Source organism: Anomaloglossus baeobatrachus, unplaced genomic scaffold (genome assembly GCF_048569485.1).
Source record: "Anomaloglossus baeobatrachus isolate aAnoBae1 unplaced genomic scaffold, aAnoBae1.hap1 Scaffold_2756, whole genome shotgun sequence".
Lineage (NCBI taxonomy): Eukaryota > Metazoa > Chordata > Amphibia > Anura > Aromobatidae > Anomaloglossus > Anomaloglossus baeobatrachus.
Genome location: NW_027442248.1, coordinates 809 through 23,914, shown reverse-complemented (window position 1 = coordinate 23,914; position 23,106 = coordinate 809). Strand labels below are relative to the sequence as shown.

The 23,106-nt window shown below is 47.7% G+C and overlaps 1 long non-coding RNA gene across 1 annotated transcript in view; it reads right to left on the bottom strand.

Annotated features, from left to right (window-relative positions):
• The window catches only part of LOC142265719 (uncharacterized), a 69,805-nt gene extending 47,053 nt beyond the window's left edge, over positions 1-22,752 (bottom strand). The window contains exon 1 of the long non-coding RNA XR_012731976.1: positions 22,595-22,752. This is a non-coding gene — a long non-coding RNA (uncharacterized LOC142265719). The remainder of the gene's footprint in view (positions 1-22,594) is intronic.
• Positions 22,753-23,106: the final 354 nt, after the last annotated feature.

Below are 23,106 nucleotides of genomic sequence, written 5' to 3'. Positions count from 1 at the left end.
CCACTGTGCAGCCTATCATCATCAACCCAGCCTCCACTGTGCAGCCTATCATTATCATCATCCCAGCCTCCACTGTGCAGCCTATCATCATCATCATCCCAGCCTCCACTGTGCAGCCTATCATCATCATCATCCCAGCCTCCACTGTGCAGCCTATCATCATCATCATCATCCCAGCCTCCACTGTGTAGCCTATCATCATCCCAGCCTCCACTGTGCAGCCCATCATCATCATCCCAGCCTCCACTGTGCAGCCTAGCAGCCTATCATCATCATCATCCCAGCCTCCACTGTGCAGCCTATCATCATCATCCCAGCCTCCACTGTGCAGCCTATCATCATCAGCATCATCCCAGCCTCCACTGTGCAGCCTATCATCATCATCATCCCAGCCTCCACTGTGTAGCCTATCATCATCATCATCCCAGCCTCCACTGTGCAGCCTATCATCATCATCATTCCAGCCTCCACTGTGCAGCCTATCATCATCATCCCAGCCTCCACTGTGCAGCCTATCATCATCATCATTCCAGCCTCCACTGTGCAGCCTGTCCTCATCATCATCCCAGCCTCCACTGTGCAGCTTATCATTATCATCCCATCCACTGTGCAGCCTATCATCATCATCCCAGCCTCCACTGTGCAGCCTATCATCATCATCATCTCAGCCTCCACTGTGCAGCCTATCATCTTACCAGCCTCCACTGTGCAGCCTATCATCATCATCTCAGCCTCCACTGTGCAGCCTATCATCATCATCATCCCAGCCTCCACTGTGCAGCCTATCATCATCATCATCCCAGCCTCCACTGTGCAGCCTATCATCATCCCAGCCTCCACTGTGCAGCCTATCATCATCATCCCAGCCTCCACTGTGCAGCCTATCATCATCATCATCATCATCCCAGCCTCTACAGTGCAGCCTATCATCATCATCATCCCAGCCTCTACTGTGCTGCCTATCATCATCATCCCAGCCTCCACTGTGCAACCTATCATCATCATCATCCCAGCCTCCACTGTGCAGCCTATCATCATCATCATCCCAGCCTCCACTGTGCAGCCTATCATCATCATAATCCCAGCCTCTACTGTGCAGCCTACCATCAGCATCATTCCAGCCTCCACTGTTCAGCCTATCATCATCATCATCCCAGCCTCCACTGTGCAGCCTATCATCATCATCATCCCAGCCTCCACTGTGCAGCCTATTATCATCATCATCATCATCCCAGCCTCCACTGTGCAGCCTATCATCATCATCATCCCAGCCTCCACTGTGCAGCCTATCATCATCATCATCCCAGCCTCCACTGTGTAGCCTATCATCATCATCATCCCAGCCTCCACTGTGCAGCCTATCATCATCATCATCATCCCAGCCTCCACTGTGCAGCCTGTCATCATCATCATCCCAGCCTCCACTGTGCAGCCTATCATCATCATCATCATCATCCCAGCCTCCACTGTGTAGCCTATCATCATCCCAGCCTCCACTGTGCAGCCCATCATCATCATCATCATCATCCCAGCCTCCACTGTGCAGCCTAGCAGCCTATCATCATCATCATCCCAGCCTCCACTGTGCAGCCTATCATCATCATCATCCCAGCCTCCACTGTGCAGCCTATTATCATCATCATCATCATCCCAGCCTCCACTGTGCAGCCTATCATCATCATCATCCCAGCCTCCACTGTGCAGCCTATCATTATCAGCATCATCCCAGCCTCCACTGTGCAGCCTATCATCATCATCATCCCAGCCTCCACTGTGTAGCCTATCATCATCATCATCCCAGCCTCCACTGTGCAGCCTATCATCATCATCATTCCAACCTCCACTGTGCAGCCTATCATCATCATCCCAGCCTCCACTGTGCAGCCTATCATCATCATCATTCCAGCCTCCACTGTGCAGCCTGTCCTCATCATCATCCCAGCCTCCACTGTGCAGCTTATCATTATCATCCCATCCACTGTGCAGCCTATCATCATCATCCCAGCCTCCACTGTGCAGCCTATCATCATCATCATCTCAGCCTCCACTGTGCAGCCTATCATCTTACCAGCCTCCACTGTGCAGCCTATCATCATCATCATCTCAGCCTCCACTGTGCAGCCTATCATCATCATCATCCCAGCCTCCACTGTGCAGCCTATCATCATCATCATCCCAGCCTCCACTGTGCAGCCTATCATCATCCCAGCCTCCACTGTGCAGCCTATCATCATCATCATCATCATCATCCCAGCCTCCACTGTGCAGCCTATCATCATCATCCCAGCCTCTACAGTGCAGCCTATCATCATCATCATCCCAGCCTCTACTGTGCTGCCTATCATCATCATCCCAGCCTCCACTGTGCAACCTATCATCATCATCATCCCAGCCTCCACTGTGCAGCCTTTCATCATCATCATCATCATCATCATCATCATCATCATCCCAGCCTCCACTGTGCAGCCTATCATCATCATTCCAGCCTCCACTTTGCAGCCTATCATCATCATCATCATACCAGCCTCCACTGTGCAGCCTATCATCATCATCATCATCCCAGCCTCCACTGTGCAGCCTATCATCATCATCATCCCAGCCTCCACTGTGCAGCCTATCATCATCATCATCCCAGCCTCCACTGTGCAGCCTATCATCATCATCCCAGCCTCCACTGTGCAGCCTATCATCATCATCATCCCAGCCTCCACTGTGCAGCCTATCATCATCATCATCCCAGCCTCCACTGTGCAGCCTATCATCATCATCATCCCAGCCTCCACTGTGCAGCCTATCATCATCATCATCCCAGCCTCCACTGTGCAGCCTATCATCATCATAATCCCAGCCTCTACTGTGCAGCCTACCATCAGCATCATTCCAGCCTCCACTGTTCAGCCTATCATCATCATCATCCCAGCCTCCACTGTGCAGCCTATCATCATCATCATCCCAGCCTCCACTGTGCAGCCTATTATCATCATCATCATCCCAGCCTCCACTGTGCAGCCTATCATCATCATCATCATCCCAGCCTCCACTGTGCAGCCTATCATCATCATCATCCCAGCCTCCACTGTGCAGCCTATTATCATCATCATCATCCCAGCCTCCACTGTGCAGCCTATCATCATCATCATCATCCCAGCCTCCACTGTGCAGCCTATCATCATCATCATCCCAGCCTCCACTGTGCAGCCTATCATCATCATCATCCCAGCCTCCACTGTGCAGCCTATCATCATCATCATCCCAGCCTCCACTGTGCAGCCTATCATCATCATCATCCCAGCCTCCACTGTGTAGCCTATCATCATCATCATCCCAGCCTCCACTGTGCAGCCTATCATCATCATCATCCCAGCCTCCAGTGTGAAGCCTATCATCATCATCCCAGCCTCCACTGTGCAGCCTATCATCATCATCATCATCCCAGCCTCCACTGTGAAGCCTATCATCATCATCATCTTAGCCTCAACTGTGCAGCCTATCATCATCATCATCCCAGCCTCCACTGTGCAGCCTATCATCATCATCATCCCAGCCTCCAATGTGCAGCCTATCATCATCATCATCATCATCCCAGCCTCCACTTTGAAGCCTATCATCATCATCTTAGCCTCAACTGTGCAGCCTATCATCATTATCATCCCAGCCTCCAGTGTGCAGCCTATCATCATCATCATCATCCCCGCCTCCACTGTGTAGCCTATCATCATCATCATCCCAGCCTCCACTGTGCAGCCTATCATCATCATCCCAGCCTCCACTGTGCAGCCTATCATCATCATCATCTCAGCCTCCACTGTGCAGCCTATCATCTTACCAGCCTCCACTGTGCAGCCTATCATCATCATCATCATCTCAGCCTCCACTGTGCAGCCTATCATCATCATCATCCCAGCCTCCACTGTGCAGCCTATCATCATCATCATCCCAGCCTCCACTGTGCAGCCTATCATCATCCCAGCCTCCACTGTGCAGCCTATCATCATCATCATCCTCCCAGCCTCTACAGTGCAGCCTATCATCATCATCATCCCAGCCTCTACTGTGCTGCCTATCATCATCATCCCAGCCTCCACTGTGCAACCTATCATCATCCCAGCCTCCACTGTGCAGCCTTTCATCATCATCATCCCAGCCTCCACTGTGCAGCCTATCATCATCATTCCAGCCTCCACTTTGCAGCCTATCATCATCATAATCCCAGCCTCTACTGTGCAGCCTACCATCAGCATCATTCCAGCCTCCACTGTTCAGCCTATCATCATCATCATCCCAGCCTCCACTGTGCAGCCTATCATCATCATCATCCCAGCCTCCACTGTGCAGCCTATTATCATCATCATCATCCCAGCCTCCACTGTGCAGCCTATCATCATCATCATCATCCCAGCCTCCACTGTGCAGCCTATCATCATCATCATCCCAGCCTCCACTGTGCAGCCTATCATCATCATCATCCCAGCCTCCACTGTGTAGCCTATCATCATCATCATCCCAGCCTCCACTGTGCAGCCTATCATCATCATCATCCCAGCCTCCAGTGTGAAGCCTATCATCATCATCCCAGCCTCCACTGTGCAGCCTATCATCATCATCATCATCCCAGCCTCCACTGTGAAGCCTATCATCATCATCATCTTAGCCTCAACTGTGCAGCCTATCATCATCATCATCCCAGCCTCCACTGTGCAGCCTATCATCATCATCATCCCAGCCTCCACTGTGCAGCCTATCATCATCATCATCATCATCCCAGCCTCCACTTTGAAGCCTATCATCATCATCTTAGCCTCAACTGTGCAGCCTATCATCATTATCATCCCAGCCTCCAGTGTGCAGCCTATCATCATCATCATCATCCCCGCCTCCACTGTGTAGCCTATCATCATCATCATCCCAGCCTCCACTGTGCAGCCTATTATCATCATCATCATCCCAGCCTCCACTGTGCAGCCTATCATCATCATCATCATCCCAGCCTCCACTGTGCAGCCTATCATCATCATCATCCCAGCCTCCACTGTGCAGCCTATCATCATCATCATCCCAGCCTCCACTGTGTAGCCTATCATCATCATCATCCCAGCCTCCACTGTGCAGCCTATCATCATCATCATCCCAGCCTCCAGTGTGAAGCCTATCATCATCATCCCAGCCTCCACTGTGCAGCCTATCATCATCATCATCATCCCAGCCTCCACTGTGAAGCCTATCATCATCATCATCTTAGCCTCAACTGTGCAGCCTATCATCATCATCATCCCAGCCTCCACTGTGCAGCCTATCATCATCATCATCCCAGCCTCCACTGTGCAGCCTATCATCATCATCATCCCAGCCTCCACTTTGAAGCCTATCATCATCATCTTAGCCTCAACTGTGCAGCCTATCATCATTATCATCCCAGCCTCCAGTGTGCAGCCTATCATCATCATCGTCATCCCCGCCTCCACTGTGTAGCCTATCATCATCATCATCCCAGCCTCCACTGTGCAGCCTATCATCATCATCATCCCAGCCTCCACTGTGCAGCCTATCATCATCATCATCCCAGCCTCCACTGTGTAGCCTATCATCATCATCATCATCCCAGCCTCCACTGTGCAACCTATCATCATCATCCCAGCCTCCACTGTGCAGCCTATCATCATCATCATCCCAGCCTCCACTGTGCAGCCTATCATCATCATCATCCCAGCCTCCACTGTGCAGCCTATCATCATCCCAGCCTCCACTGTGCAGCCTATCATCATCATCCCAGTCTCCACTGTGCAGCCTCCCATCATCCCAGCCTCCACTGTGCAGCCTCCCATCATCCCAGCCTTCCCTGTGCAGCTTCCCATCATACCAGCCTCCACTGTGCAGCCTCCCATCATCCCAGCCTCCATTGTGCAGCCTCCCATTATCCCAGCCTCCACTGTGCAGTCTCCCATCATCCCAGCCTCCACTGTGCAGCCTCCCATCATCCCAGCCTCCACTGTGCAGCCTCCCATCATCCTAGCCTCCACTGTGCAGCCTCCCATCATCCCAGCCTCCACTGTGCAGCCTCCCATCATCCCAGCCTTCCCTGTGCAGCCTCCCATCATCCCAGCCTCCACTGTGCAGCCTCCCATCATCCCAGCCTCCACTGTGCAGCCTCCCATCATCCTAGCCTCCACTGTGCAGCCTCCCATCTTTATCATCATCATCCGAGCCTCCCAAACCCTCTAGCGTGCAGCTTCACATCATCATCATCCTCATCACACAACTGCATGCCTGCAACCTGCTAACCTCACTAACCTGTATCTGTATCAATGAGGCCTGTGTCTCCGGTGCTTAGGTCTCCGGTGCCTAAATCACTGGTGTCTGCTGTCTATGGGGCCTGGGTGTCCTGTGCCTGGTTCTGTGTCCATGGAGCTTGGGTCTCCGGTGCCTAGGTTTCGGTTGACCATGCGCCACAGTGCTTTGCGTGCCAATGGTGCGTGGCTGCTTCTCTGGCGCGCTGAATAAAGGACACGCCCCTAACAGTAGATGGATACGCCCCGGAAGTGACGTCATAACCTGCAAGCAGCCTGTATTCTCTAGCATCTACCCAGATCATTTACCCGCTAGTCCACTGTTGAGCTAGAATGTACGGGCTCCTGTCCGGGTAGTAGGCGGCTGTATGGTTGGCGTGGCAATGTTTCTTCCTGTCCACTATATTCCTACACCCCCCATCTCACCCGTCCCCCCGCTTCTATGATAATCACCTCTATGCCCACGTGACTTAGAGAAAGAATGTTTTTTCCCTCTGGAAACGTCTCGCTAGAAACACCAGACGGCAGTTTGAACACGCCCCATCACATGACAAGTGACGTCATACCAGGCAGAAGCTAGTACACTCTAGCATCTACATCCTCCCACCACTAGGTGTCGCTAGTGATCGCAGTGTCGGCGCTCTGTCCACCGATGTTATAAAAGGAGCGCGGCGAGGAAGACGGCGCCATTATGATCACACGAGTAACGCAGAAAGCACTGACAATGATCTGTGCGGTGTCTATAGCGCTGCCACAACCAGTCTATGGGGAAATTACACAGGAAAAGAGGCTAGTTATAGGGCAGACGGCGCCATTATTATCGCACAGTGCAGGGGAGAGCTGTGACAATGAGCTGTGCTGTCTCTATAGTGCGGCCACAACCAGTCTATGGAGCAATTATACAGGGAAAAGAGGCTAGATATAGATATAGGGCAGACGGCGCAGCTCAGTGTAAAGGCGCCAGTGTGAATATGGGGCAGGGTTTAGTGATTTCATGAGGTAAAATCACCTCACAAAAGATGGTTCCTGCAGAGACGATCACTCAGAGCAGCGGATGAGGCCTCTATAGATAGTAATGTTGGCAGTATTGGTAGATTACGACGAGCATGGCGGCAATGCTCAGAATCACCATTAATGTTACACAATCCCTAAATATTACATGTGCCATTATAAATAGGAAGGTAAAAAAGAGAAAATGCCGCACAGAGGGCAAAAAAATTCCGAAAATAAACCCAAAATCGGAAAATGCAGGAAAAAAGTGACCGAACCTCAGAAATAGAGAAATCATCAGAGAGAAAATACTGAGGAAAATGTGCAAAATAATCCAAAAATCAGCAAATCCTGTGTAATTACATCAAAGGGGGAAAATCTGATGGAACGGAAGCGCAAAAGTGACGAAACCGAACTCGAAAAATACAGCAATAATTATACATAACAGCAATAATAGGGATGAGAGAAAAATACCGCACAGAGCGCAAAAGAGGGTCCGAAAATCATCAGAATCCGTATAAATGAGGTCAAAAGACGAGAAAATCATTTTACAGCATCAAAACCCAGAAAAAAGCGTAATAGTGATAATAGGAAATAGTGCGAAAAATTCACATTTTAACCCCCTCATGGCCACAATATATACGTCCTTGGCCAGGTCTGTCCCTTTAATGCAGGCTCCCTTTTGCCGCCTCCATTTACTCTCCTGTGACATAAACGCCGGCACTCAGGAGATCAGCGTTTCTGCTGTACAGAGCGGTGCTGATGAGGCTGAAGCTTCGCTCTCATCAGAAGTGATCGAACACTGCAGGCAAAAAAAGTCTTTTAAGGGGACTAGTAAAATCATTAAAAAATATAAATAAAAAAATGAAAAAACCTACAAGTTAAAATCATCTCCATTTTGCTCCATTGAAAATACGTAAAAAAAAATTACACATTTGTTATCGCCGTGTTCAGAAATGCCCAATCTATCAAAACATAAAATCAATTAATCTGATTGGCACACGATGCAGCTAGAAAAAAAAGCAAAACGCCAGAATTACGTTTTATTGGTCACTGCAACATTGCATAAAAATGTAATAGCGGGCGATCAAAACATCATATCTACCCAAAAATTGTATCATTAAAAACACCAGCTCAAGACGTAAGAAAATAAGATGTCACTGAGCCCCAGATCCGAGAAATGAGAACGGAGCGGGTGACGGAACCTGGCGACAAAAGAACAGTTTTATATTTATGTTTTACCAACTTCTGAATATTTTTCACCCCTTAGATAACAGTAAATCTATATGGGTTTGGTGTCTACAAACTCGTATTGATTTGGAGACTGATACTGCCAGGTCAGATTTAGCATAGCGTGAGCATGGTAAAGAAAGAAGCCCCCAAAACAATCGTGAATTGCACTTTTTTTTCGCAATTTCATCGCACTTTAATTTTTTTCCCATTTTCCAGTTGAATATGTGGCAAAATGAATAGTGTCATTAAAAAGTGCAACTCTTCCTGCAAAAATCAAGTCTTCATATGGAAAAGTAACAAAGTTATGGCTTTTGGAAGAAGGGGCGGAAAAAACCCAGAAGATTGCCCCAGGGGAAAAGGGGTTAAGATGGAAAAAGAAAACAAAAATTCTTATAGGTATTTTTGCCTTCTCCGATTGACTTAAAAAAATTGCAGAATAGAAAACTGAGAGAAACTGAACATAATAAAATCTTTTTGACCTCCACTGATATCATGAAGATGATCCTCCAGAAACCGCAGCCAATCGTGTATCATTGGCACTTGATACTAGATATATATGTGTATATATATATATATATATATATATATATATATATATATATATATATATATATATATATTTACACACACACGCACACACACGCACACGTCCCGGGTGTATGTACTGGATATCAGGCAATCTGGCAGCTCTGTGCTGATCCTAAATCCTTCGGCCTCATTCATTCCTCATTTTTTCTCGGATGAGTGAGATCCATGTTTCTCACGGATCACTCTCAGAGCTGCGATAGTGAATATGGCTTTTCACAAGTCCATGGTTTTTCGTGGACTGATTGCACAGAAACGTAGAGCCGTCCGATAATGATCCATGCGTCAGACCTATATCAGCAGTGCAGGTCTATGGGTCCAGGAACAATCTCTCGGCACTCTGCCACCATCTGTAACATCTGTTTCACTAATGGGAAACATAGTCAAACTTGTTTTCTTTGTCGCTCCATTGGGAGACCCAGACAATTGGGTGTATAGGCTATGCCTCCGGAGGCCGCACAAAGTATTACACTAAAAGTGTAAAGCCCCTCCCCTTCTGCCTATACACCCCCCGTGGTCACACGGGCTGCTCAGTTAGTTTTTTGCTTTGTGCGAAGGAGGCAGACATGCACGCACAGCTCCACAGATTAGTCAGCAGCAGCTGCTGACTATGTCGGATGGAAGAAAAGTGGGCTCATATAGAGCCCCCAGCATGCTCCCTTCTCACCCCACTTTTGTCGGCGGTGTTGTTAAGGTTGAGGTATCCATTGCGGGTACGGAGGCTGGAGCCCACATGCTGTTTTCCTTCCCCATCCCCCTCAGGGCTCTGGGTGAAGTGGGATCCTATCGGTCTCCAGGCACAGGAGACCGTGCTTCATCCACATCTCCTGTGGAGCCTGCTGGATATGAGCCGGGTACCGTTCAGGGATATGGCCCTGCTTCTGTAAGGTACTCTGTATCCCTGTGGGGTCCGCGCACAGCAACACTGCAGCTTTGCTGGGTGTGCTAGTACGCCGGGGACCGCGGCGCTGACAGGGTTTAATGTGCCATTACACACTCAGCGTTACTGAGTGTGTTTATGTTTAGGGACCGCCGCGCTAACCGCCGCTGCCACAGAACACTGTGGCGCGGCTGGGACTTGTAGTGCGCCGGGGACTTCCGCGCTGGCCGCGCTTATACGGCGGCAGCGCTTATTACTATAGTCCCCGGCTTGACTTGCGGCCTGGTCTCCTTTTCCTCCCGCCCTCACCCCTGACAGGCAGGAGAAAGGCGGGACGCTGCACAGCACGAGCAGCACGGAGGGCTGGAGCATGCTTTGCATACTCCATCCCTCTCACTGTGCACAGTGCAGGCACCAGTTCCCGCACTTTCTAGGCCACGCCCACGACTCCCCTCTCTCCTCAGGACGCCGGCAGCCATTCCTGTCAGCTCCTCGGACGCAGCAGAGGGGGACAAGGTCTGGGGGACCCAGGCAGGGACTTCGGTGGCCTCACAACCGCTTTTAAGCGGGTGGTAAGCAGCACCTGTGGTGCCAGCCCCATTGTGCAGTAGTGTAACTATACAATTTACACTGTATGGTGCACAGTTCATTCTGGCTATATACCCTATTGTGTTGCTTAGGGAAGATAATAGCATGGCGCCCACAAAAGGCAGGGGTGCCAAAACACAGGCTTATTATGCTGCCTGCGCCGCATGTACGACCCCGCTACCGGCAGGTTCCACTGACCCTCATTGTGTACAGTGCTCGGGCCCTGTGACACTTGCTCAGCCAGAGCCTCTGCTAAGAGGGGCCCAGGGGGAGCCACCTGCTGACAATGTCCAGGTGACAGGGACAGAGTTTGCAAAACTCTCTGACACTATGGCTAAGATACTAGAAGCCTTGCAGTCCAGGCCGATATCTCAGCACAGGGACTCTGTTGAATCTGTGTTCCCTGGGCCCCCTCAGTTGGACCAACAATGTCCTCCCGGGGTATCTCATAGATCCCGGGCTGAGGGTTCTGACACAGACCCCAGCCCCAGACCGACTAAGCGAGCTCGCTTAGATTTTCCCTCAACATCATCATATTGTTCAGGGTCTCAGCGAGGGGAATCTCGGATTGATGAAGCGGAAACAGTTGATCAGGATTCTGATCCTGAGGGCGCTCTCAATCTTAATACTGCAGACGGGGACGCCATAGTGAATGATCTTATTGCGTCCATCAATCAAATGCTGGATATTTCTCCCTCAGCTCCTCCGGCAGAGGAGGCGGCTTCTCAACAGGAGAAATTCCGTTTCAGGTTCCCCAAGCGTACACCGAGCATGTTTCTGGACCACTCTGATTTCAGAGAGGCAGTCCAGAATCACCATGCTTGTCCAGATAAGCGTTTTTCTAAGCGTCTTAAGGATACACGTTATCCTTTTCCCCCTGACGTGGTTAAAAGTTGGACTCAATGTCCCAAAGTGGATCCTCCAATCTCCAGACTGGCGGCTAGATCCATACTTGCAGTGGAAGATGGGGCTTCACTCAAAGATGCCACTGACAGGCAGATGGAGCTCTGGTTGAAATCCATCTATGAAGCTATAGGCGCTTTCTTTTGCCCCAGCATTCGCAGCTGTTTGGGCGCTGCAAGCTATCTCAGCAGGTCAAGCGCAAATTGAAGCAGCCACACGCACGTCCGCACCACAAGTGGCGTCCATTACCACTCAGACCTCGGCATTTGCGTCTTACGCTATTAATGCTGTCCTGGACTCTGCGAGCCGGACGGCGGTTGCAGCCGACAATTCGGTGGTACTCCGCAGGGCCTTGTGGCTACGGGAATGGAAGGCAGATTCTGCTTCCAAAAAGCGATTAACCAGTTTGCCAATTTCTGGCGACAGATTGTTTGGCGAGCGTTTGGATGAAATCATCAAACAATCCAAGGGAAAGGATACATCCTTGCCCCAGCCCAAACCGAACAGACCCCCACAGAGGAAAGGACAGTCGAGGTTTCGGTCCTTTCGGGGCGCGGACAAGTCTCAATTCTCCTCGTCCAAAAGGCCTCAGAAAAATCAGAGGAACTCCGACTCATGGCGGTCTAACTCACGTCCTAAACAGACCGCCGGAGGTGCCGCTACCAAGGCGGCTTCCTCATGACTTGCAGCCACTTCACACCGCATCCTTGGTCGGTGGCAGGCTCTCCCGCTTTTGCGACATCTGGCTGCCACAGGTACAAGACCGGTGGGTGAGAGACATTCTGTCTTACGGTTACAGGATAGAGTTCAGCTCTCGTCCTCCGGCTCGATTCTTCAAAACTTCTCCGCCTCCCGAGCGAGCCGATGCTCTTTTGCAGGCGGTAGGCACTCTAAAGGCGGAAGGAGTGGTGGTCCCTGTGCCGCTTCAGCAACAGGGTCACGGTTTTTACTCCAACCTGTTTGTGGTTCCAAAGAAGGACGGGTCTTTCCGTCCTGTCCTGGACCTGAAACTACTCAACAAACACGTGAAGACCAGGCGGTTCCGGATGGAATCCCTCCGCTCCGTCATCGCCTCAATGTCCCAAGGAGATTTCCTCGCATCGATCGATATCAAAGATGCTTATCTCCACGTACCGATTGCTGCAGAGCATCAGCGCTTCCTACGCTTTGCCGTAGGACACGAGCACCTGCAGTTCGTGGCACTGCCGTTCGGCCTGGCGACAGCCCCACGGGTCTTCACCAAGGTCATGGCTTCAGTAGTAGCGGTACTCCACTCTCAGGGACACTCAGTGATTCCTTACTTGGACGATCTGCTGGTCAAGGCACCCTCTCAAGAGGCATGCCAACACAGCCTCAACGCTACTCTAGAAACTCTCCAGAGTTTCGGGTGGATTATCAAGTTTCCAAAGTCAAATCTGACACCGGCCCAATCGATAACATATCTTGGCATGGAGTTTCATACTCTAGCAGCGATAGTGAAACTCCCGCTGACCAAACAGCGTTCACTACAGACAGGAGTGCAATCTCTCCTGCAGGGCCAGTCGCACTCCCTGAGACGCCTCATGCACTTCCTAGGGAAGATAGTAGCGGCGATGGAGGCAGTTCCTTTTGCGCAGTTTCATCTGCGTCCTCTTCAATGGGACATCCTACGCAAATGGGACAGGAATCCGACGTCTCTCGACAGAAACGTCTCTCTTTCTCAAGCAACCAAAGCTTCTCTTCGGTGGTGGCTTCTTCCCACTTCACTATCGAAGGGGAAATCTTTTCTACCTCCATCCTGGGCAGTGGTCACGACGGACGCGAGTCTGTCAGGGTGGGGAGCAGTTTTTCTCCACCACAGGGCCCAGGGTACGTGGACTCAGCAAGAGTCCTCACTCCAGATCAATGTCCTGGAAATCAGAGCAGTGTATCTTGCCCTGAAGGCTTTCCAGCAGTGGCTGGAAGGCAAGCAGATCCGAATTCAATCGGACAACTCCACAGCGGTGGCTTACATCAACCACCAAGGCGGGACACGCAGTCGGCAAGCCTTCCAGGAAGTCCGACGGATTTTGATGTGGGTGGAAGCCACGGCCTCCACCATCTCCGCAGTTCACATCCCAGGCGTGGAAAACTGGGAAGCAGACTTTCTCAGTCGCCAGGGCATGGACGCAGGAGAATGGTCTCTTCACCCGGACGTGTTTCAGGAGATCTGTTGCCGCTGGGGGATGCCGGACGTCGACCTAATGGCATCCCGGCACAACAACAAAGTCACGGCATTCATGGCGCGATCTCACGATCACAGAGCTCTGGCGGCAGACGCCTTAGTTCAGGATTGGTCGCAGTTTCAACTCCCTTATGTGTTTCCTCCTCTGGCACTGTTGCCCAGAGTGTTACGCAAGATCAGGGCCGACTGCCGCCGCGCCATCCTCGTCGCTCCAGACTGGCCGAGGAGGTCGTGGTACCCGGATCTGTGGCATCTCACGGTCGGCCAACCGTGGGCACTACCAGACCGTCCAGACTTACTGTCTCAAGGGCCGTTTTTCCATCAGAATTCTGCGGCCCTGAACCTGACTGTGTGGCCATTGAGTCCTGGATCTTAGCGTCCTCAGGATTGTCTCAGGAGGTCATTGCCACTATGAGACAGGCTAGGAAACCAACGTCCGCCAGGATCTACCACAGGACGTGGAAAATATTCCTGTCATGGTGCTCTGCTGGGAGTTTTTCTCCCTGGCCATTTGCCTTGCCCATTTTCCTGTCTTTTCTTCAGTCCGGATTAGAAAAGGGTTTGTCACTCGGCTCCCTTAAGGGACAAGTCTCTGCGCTCTCTGTGTTTTTTCAGAAGCGCCTAGCCAAGCTTCCTCAAGTACGGACGTTCCTGCAGGGGGTTTGTCACATCGTGCCTCCTTACAAACGTCCGTTGGAACCCTGGGATCTGAACAGGGTACTGCTGGTTCTTCAGAAACCACCGTTTGAGCCAATGAAAGATATTTCTCTCGCACGCCTTTCACAGAAAGTGGTTTTCCTAGTAGCAATCACTTCACTTCGGAGAGTGTCGGAGCTCGCAGCTCTGTCATGCAAAGCCCCCTTCCTGGTGTTTCACCAAGATAAGGTGGTTCTGCGTCCGGTTCCGGAATTTCTCCCTAAAGTAGTATCCCCCTTTCATCTGAATCAGGATATCTCCTTACCTTCTTTTTATCCTCATCCAGTTCACCAATGTGAAAAGGATTTGCACTTGTTAGATCTAGTGAGAGCACTCAGGTACTACATTTCTCGTACGGCGCCGCTGCGCCGCTCGGATGCACTCTTTGTCCTTATCGCTGGCCAGCGTAAAGGGTCACAGGCTTCCAAATCAACCCTAGCTAGGTGGATCAAGGAACCAATTCTCGAAGCTTACCGTTCTGCAGGGCTTCCGGTTCCTTCACGGCTGAAAGCCCATTCTACCAGAGCCGTGGGTGCATCCTGGGCTTTGAGGCACCAGGCTACGGCTCAGCAGGTGTGTCAGGCTGCTACCTGGTCGAGCCTGCACACTTTCACAAAACACTATCAGGTGCATACCTATGCTTCGGCAGATGCCAGCCTAGGTAGGCGAGTCCTTCAGGCGGCGGTTAGCCACCTGTAGGCCAGAGCCGTTACGGCTCTATTATGAGGTATTATTTACCCACCCAGGGACTGCTTTTAGACGTCCCAATTGTCTGGGTCTCCCAATGGAGCGACAAAGAAGAAGGGAATTTTGTTTACTTACCGTAAATTCCTTTTCTTCTAGCTCCAATTGGGAGACCCAGCACCCGCCCCTGTTTTTTTGTGTACACATGTTGTTCATGTTGAATGGTTTCAGTTCTCCGTTATTCCTTCGGATTGAGCATACTTTAACCAGTTTATAATTGTTTTTTCCTCCTTCTTGCTTTTGCACCAAAACTGAGCAGCCCGTGTGACCACGGGGGGTGTATAGGCAGAAGGGGAGGGGCTTTACACTTTTAGTGTAATACTTTGTGCGGCCTCCGGAGGCATAGCCTATACACCCAATTGTCTGGGTCTCCCAATTGGAGCTAGAAGAAAAGGAATTTACGGTAAGTAAACAAAATTCCCTTCTTTTTTGCTTTTTCATCCAAGAAAAAAATGAAAAAAATCGGACAAACTTTGATTATAAAATCTGACTGAACAAACTGACAAAAAAAACCCACTGCTGAAACTCAGACCAATTTTTTTGTTAAAAAAATCGCTGAAGTCTGAATGAGGCTGACACCAGGGCTGAGCCGTTAGAAATGTACTGACTCCATCTTTACAAAAACAAGTCACCATTAACCAGTTCATGACTAGAACATATACCCCCATTTCTACCAGTTCCTGACTAGAGCATATACCACTATTTTTTCACTAAGGCTATTTTGGGGTTTTATACTACATGTGCTCTTTAACTTTACTTGTTAAGATATTTAAGTATTTTTTTTTCTCACTTTTTAATTTACAACCACAAAGGCCTGGTAAAAATATTTCAAGTGACCCTGCGGATATCTGCAGGTTAATATGGTTTAGGCCCTGTCACACACAGAGCTAAATCTGCGGCAGATCTGTGGTTGCAGTGAAATTGTGGACAATCAGTGCCAGGTTTGTGGCTTTGTACAAATGGAACAATATGTCCATGATTTCACTGCAACCACAGATCTGCCAAAGATTTATCTGTGTGTGTGACGGGGCCTTTTGGATGATGCCAGCTGCAGTACTGAAAATGAAAATAAACTTTTCCCCCAGTAGGCTTTTAGTCATACAGGCGTGTCCGGAGAAATTGTTGCCACCGCTCTGGCACCTTCACTTCTTGCGGTGCAGTGTATTAGTGCAGAGCAGGCTGTCCACGTGTTGTGAGCGGTGTTAGCACCGGGGGCTACTGAGAGAAGTAACGTAAACGTTTTCCTCGAAGCCGCATTTCCAGTACATCGGCCAGGACCTTTCAAACAGTATTAAACTGCTGATTAACCCGATAGATGCAGGTTAAGAGCGTTATCAGACCTGACAGGAGCCTTATAATTGCTAAATTCAAATTGTCCGTATATTGATAGTCCCAACCCACAGTGTGGGCAGTGATGGATATACTGTATATACAGTATATTCTGGCCATATATTTATTCAGCGCTTCACATTTTTGCAAGTTTTTCACATTCATTTCTAGTAGAATTTTTTTCATGAATAATTTTGTCACTTCATTGGTGTATCATAGTCATGGGCAGTCCAACTCTTTTTGGTGATCCGGTTCCCATGGCCTCGTTTACCAAAAAGAGCCGACTCTTTTGGCTCGTTCCTGGCTCCCTATTAATTATGTGTTCACCACAGGTAAACACACATTTAATCTTTTGTTGACGATGCTGAAACCCCGCCTACCCGCTGCTAAACCCTGCCCACTCCCAACTGACCAATTACTTTGCTAAGTGGGCGGGGTTTTGCCCACCAAACACCCATTTTTTTTACGCCCACTGAGAGCCGTTTAGAGAATTTAGTGGCTCTCACTGAGGATCCAGCTCCTGTCAGTCACAGCAAGGAGCCGGATCTTTGGATCGGATTGTTCCCGACCGACACATCACTAGTGTAACAGCCTTTTTAGCATTTTTTTTTCACTTTACACATTTGGTCATCTTCATATATTTATTGCTGTGTTTGATACTTTTATATTCGGTATTTTCATTTTTTTTTTAATGGATGGCCAAGAATGCAAAAGTACAGTAAAATCCAGAATATATAACACAAGTTCTGAATGATATCAGGATGTCAGTTCTATCATCCTCCGCCTGCTGCTGAGATTGATCATTACAGGTTACTGATCACAGAACTCTGGATCTTTATATTAAAATACTTTTATTTTAGGGACTAAAAGACACTATTTTTTCTTTGTTTTGTCATTATCCATAGGAGAGATAGGGTTTTGGAGTTAATGGGTTCCACTTGTGTGGTGCATTGGAGAAGAAGACCAGGATGCAGAAAATACAGCATGTGACACCGCTGTGCCGTAACATATGCAGGCATTAGAGGAAACTGCGCCATATATGGCCAGGATTAATATCGCTTCTGGAGTGTAGAAAGTGACGTTATAGGCGGTGGATCACATCTTGGGCTTCACTGAGTACAGCGTACCTGATGTGACCTGATGGGCAATGGAATGCATCGTGGGATTCCACTTAGTGCAGCACGCCGGATGTGACGTAATAACAGAAGCCGAATTAAACGTCTATCATATAGTAGGGATGAGAAATCACGCACCCTAGAGAGTGGTGGGATGCAAATGCGTTTCAACAACTGCCTGCTAGCTGCGCATGCACGCTGTATGGAAAAACCGTATGTAAACGCATAATACTACAGATATAGCAGATGTAGAAATACCCCTATGAGTTATGGGCACAAATAGGCAGCATGATATTTGATGTGGACAAGAAGCACTGTAGATCTGGACTATAGATAGCGCAATAATAAGGGACAGACATGATTATACTCTTCATTAGTTGGGGATATTATCAAAAAATGTACAGGACAATAATACAATCTTGATCCCAATAAGTGCACGAACAATTTAAAAAAAATATATACAAGACCAAATGATCATCAATTTATAAAAAATACCAGTGGTCACTAGGGCCTATACCAGAAATGGAGGTTGTATGTAAAAGGTATGCTAAAGTGTAAATACCACTAGAGCTGGACAGACTTAATAAATCTAACAAAGCTTAATTGCTGGTTAAGGTCCTTGGGGCTGAGTATAAAGGCCCCGTCACACACACAGAGATAAATCTTTGGCAGATCTGTGGTTGCAGTGAAATCATGGACATATTGTTCCATTTGTACACAGCCACAAACCTGGCACTGATTGTCCACAATTTCACTGCAACCACAGATCTTTCGCAGATTTATCTCTGTGTGTGACAGGGCCTTAACTCAAGCCAAAAAATCCACCTGCTTTCCCTTAGCAATATCCTTTCATCCCAATCACTTTGTGGGATAGTTTACTTTGAAATGAAACAGTATATCGCTACCATCTACGGCATTAACATGATGTGCCAAAGGGGTCTCCCTGCCATGTCTAAAATCCCCAAGGTTTTCGCTAATATGAACCTGAAGTTGTCGTGTCGTTTTTCCTACTTAATCTTTGGGGCAAGTGTAGGTGCACAGCTACACTACACCAGTGGTTTTACAATTGGCAAAGTCGTTTTTATAGACCCAATTTGTAACAACACTTCTAAAAGTATTAGGAGTGACATGTTGGCAAAACTAAAGTTATCAAACCTGAAGGCACCCAGTGATATGTTGTCCAACCAGGTAACGGCTTTTTTATTTTTTATATAGAGAGATGGTTGTGTACCACATGACCTTGATAGATCTCCCCTTCCTTAAGATGACAGGGGGATACAAATATGAAACCAGAAGTATCGGGATCTGCCCTGAGAATCCCCCAATATTTTCTGAGGATACTTGTAATGCAATCAGTTTGGTCATCATAAGTACCTTTTAGCCGTGTGATAGGTTCAGATGTTGGTTTAGGTGTAAGGATCCAATCTTAGTGCGTGTTTATTTAAATCCTGATTGAATGAATTCCCTAAAGTGGCCCCAATTGTGGAACCTTCTCTTGAAATTGGCAACCGTATTCTGACACTTCACCAAAGAGGAGCAGTTCCTTTGCTATCTAAGCGACTGCCTCTTTAGTAAAGGAAAGTTTTGTTTCCTTGAAAATGTGAGGTGATTATAATAAACCCATTTGAGCTAAGAAGTATAAATTCCGATAATCTGTATCATGTAGAAATTTAAGAAACATGAGATTAGGTTTTACTGATTATTTAGCTTTTAAATGTTACAGCAGCATTACTTCAACTGAATCAAACGTGTTTTGCTGCTATAACGTGGTCAGATCGTGCCTGTATTTATCTATAAAAGAGCTATTCAAACCTTTTCCCAACCCAATTTGGTGTTCAAACAACTACATTTTAAATCATCCGCTCTCTTCCCCATACTTTCAACAATCCATCCTGGATTATTTTGAACTAAATGATAATAGTGAAGTCTTGGATACGACTCTCTTGTGTGCGCACAAAGATACTTAAGAGGTCAATTTATCAAACAATCATTCCACAATAATGATAAGCAGTTACTTTATACAGATATACAAAATAAACTTTGTACCCTCCATAATCTCAATAAATTATAATTTTCCAATGATCGAGCATTAGAGATATCCCAGCTTTAAAACCAACTGCATGCACATTTTTACCAACATTATTATTATTATTATTATTATTTATAGAGCACCATTGATTCCATGGTGCTGTACATGAGAAGGGGGGTTACATACAGAAAACATATACAAGTTTCAATAAACAGACTAGTACAGAGGGAAGAGGGCCCTGCCCTTTCGGGCTTACATTCTAAAGGGTTTTGGGGAGGAGACAGTAGGCGGGGTGTAGGTTGGGCGGCAGCTCCGCACGGTGGTGGGGCGGCAGCTCCGCATGGGGGTGGTCCGGCAGCTCCGCATGGTGGTGGGGCGGCAGCCCCGCACGGGGGTGGTCCGGCAGCTCCGCACGGTAGTGGGGCAGTGGGGTCATTGAAGGTTATAGGCATTTCTGAACAGATGAGTTTTCAGGTTCCGTTTAAAGTTTGCAAGTGTAGTATATAGTCTGACGTGTTGAGGCAGCGAGTTCCAGGAGACTGGGGATGCTCGGGAGAAGTCTTGGAGTCGGTTGCATGAGGAGCGAATGAGAGACGGAGATCTTGGGAGGACCGAAGATTACGTTTTGGAGTGTAGCGAGAGATTAGTTCAGAGATATACGGAGGAGACAGATTATTGATGGCTTTGTAGGTCAGTGTTAGTAGTTTGAATTGGATGCGATGGAAGATTAAGAGCCAATGGAGGGATTTGCAGAGATGAGAAGCGGGGTGGTATTGAGGAAAGAGGTGGATCATTCGGGCAGCAGAATTAAGGATGGACTGGAGAGGGGCGAGCGTGTAAGCAGGGAGACCACAGGAGGATGTTGCAGTAGTCGAGGCGGGAGATTGAGAGCATGCACTAGCATTTTTGTAGATTAAGAATTGAGGAAAGGACGGATTCTGGAAATATTTTTGAGTTGAAGACGGCAGGAGGCGGTGAGGGATTGGATGTGTGGTATGAAGGACAAGGCAGAGTCCAAGGTCACTCCGAGGCACCGAACTTTGGGTGCTGGGAAAGGCGTGATGTTATTTATTGTAATAGCTAGATCAGGTAGGGAGTGTAGGTGAGACGGAGGAAAGATGATCAGTTCAGTTTTGGCCACATTGAGCTTTAGGAAGCGAGAGGAAAAGAAGGAAGATATAGCCGATAGGCACTCTGGGATTCTGGACAGCAGAGAAGTGACATCTGGACCAGAGAGGTAGATTTGAGTGTCGTCGGCATATAGGTGGTACTGGAAGCCATGGGACTTTATGAGTTGTCCCAGTCCAAACGTATAGATGGAAAAGAGTAAGGGTCCCAGGACAGAGCCTTGAGGGACACCAACAGAGAGATGGCGGGATGAAGAGGTTGTGTGGGAGTGGGAGACACTAAAAGTGCGGTTGGAAAGGTATGAAGAGATCCAGGATAGGGCGAGGTCTCTGACACCAAGGGAAGAGAGGATCTGTAGTAGCAGGGAGTAGTCGACAGTGTCAAAGGCTGAGGATAGGTCTAGAAGTAGGAGTATAGAGAAGTGGTTGTTAGCTTTGGCAGTAAGTAAGTCATTTGTAATTTTAGTCAGGGCAGTTTCAGTGGAATGATGTGGACGGAAGGCGGACTGGAGGTTGTCGAAGAGAGAGTTAGAGGAGAGGTGGGAGGAAAGTTCACCAACATGAACAAACGCTAAAAAAGTACTGTCATTATTGGCACAGTAAGAAGCTCCCTTTTTAGCAAACAAAATCTTAAACCGCTCCATCCCGTATATCTTTCTTCTACTCATCTGACAAATGTAAATTAATAGATCCTCAGAACATTACCAATGAGTTTCCTAATTATCACAAATTATACATCTTGGAAACAGATACCAAAACTCTCCATCCGGATTACAAGAGCTTCCTTTCTGAATAAAATAAAGGTAACTCAATTGAATCCTGAACATACAAACTGTCTCCCAACCATTTACCTTTCAAGAAATAAAAGCTGTAGAGTTATTAAAGCTTAACAAAGCCCCAGGACTGGATGGTGTCACAAACGAATATGATAAGAAATATTAATTGCTGCAAGCTCCTTATTTAGTGAGACTTTAATAAAGCCGCTAAGACTAAATTGTATCCTAAAAAAATGCTTGTGGCTTTCATTATTACACTACCTAAGCCAGCCAACGTTAAAGACAATAACCCTTTAAAATTCAGATCTAAACTATACACTAAAGCCATATCTCTTAATCTTAATATTTTATCACTTACAGAACAGGATCAGGTGGGTTTTGTAAAAAGTCAAACTGCTGAAGGTACAGGTCACGTTACCAACATTATTTCTAAGGTGGGGTTTCGTGGAATGCCTTATTTGCTTCTGTCCTTGGATGCGGTGAAAGCATTCAATCGATTACACTGGGGTTACCTCCAAGAAGTGCTCATAAAATTTGGCATCTCTGGTCCTATCTCGTCCTCAATTATGGTACTTAACACATTGACCACTGCACAAATTTACTCATCAATTGTACTTTCTAACCCGTCCCTACTACAAATAGGTCACGCCAGGTTGCCCATTATCCCCTTTAATTTTCGCTTTATTAATGGAGCCCTTTGCCAAGTCAATTTGTTTCTCCAAATATTTCTGGCATGAAAATAGGCAAGGCTGATCAGCTGCAAACTAAAAAACAATGGAGATTTTACATGTATAATTAATGAATCTTTATTAAACAATTACAAAAATATTTATTAAAACAATACAAGATTTAATACAAGACAGGAATTGGACACAGTGCCCAAGCTAAACCTACAGAATATTATATATAATAGATTCAATCATCTGCTCAAATTGGTAAAGACATAAAGTACAGTGGTAAAGGGAAAATACATTTAATTCCCACAAGAGGTCGCCTGTGTAGCAACATCTAATCACAGCGTTAGTAATGAATATAAAGATTGTGCTCATGTAGAGAATATCATGGTAACTTGCACTCTTAATTATAATGTGTTTGCAACAAAGTTGTCTTACCCAGTAGTCTCAGGGGTATAAGCAGGGCATGTGGACTGAAGGGAAGAGCCTGACAGCCGTTTCTCAGGCGGATTGTCCGCTTCTTCTCAGAGGTTTGTGATAGTCTCCATAGCCTTGCAAGACCTTATAAAAGGACCTGTGAGTGACCACGTGATCAATTACGTAACACACGTCACCGAGCATGCGCTCACCACTCTAATAATATCAGAGGATGCTGTTGTAGAGGCCTGGCTTCACAGCGTTGGCGTCATAGCAGTGTAGGTCACATGAGAATCACATGGTCACATGGTTTATTACCACTGTGATCGCACATCATCGAGATTGCTCCTGATAACAGGAGGAACGCGTCACCTCCGCACACAGGGGCAACCTCAAGAAGGAAAGTGCTCATAGTGGTGTCGCGGGGACTAAATGTGCTTAATACATTGCCACAGCCAAATCAGCACACACATATACAATATAAGAATCAATCTAAATAGATGCACATATTCCTCAAAATGTAAAGATAAGTA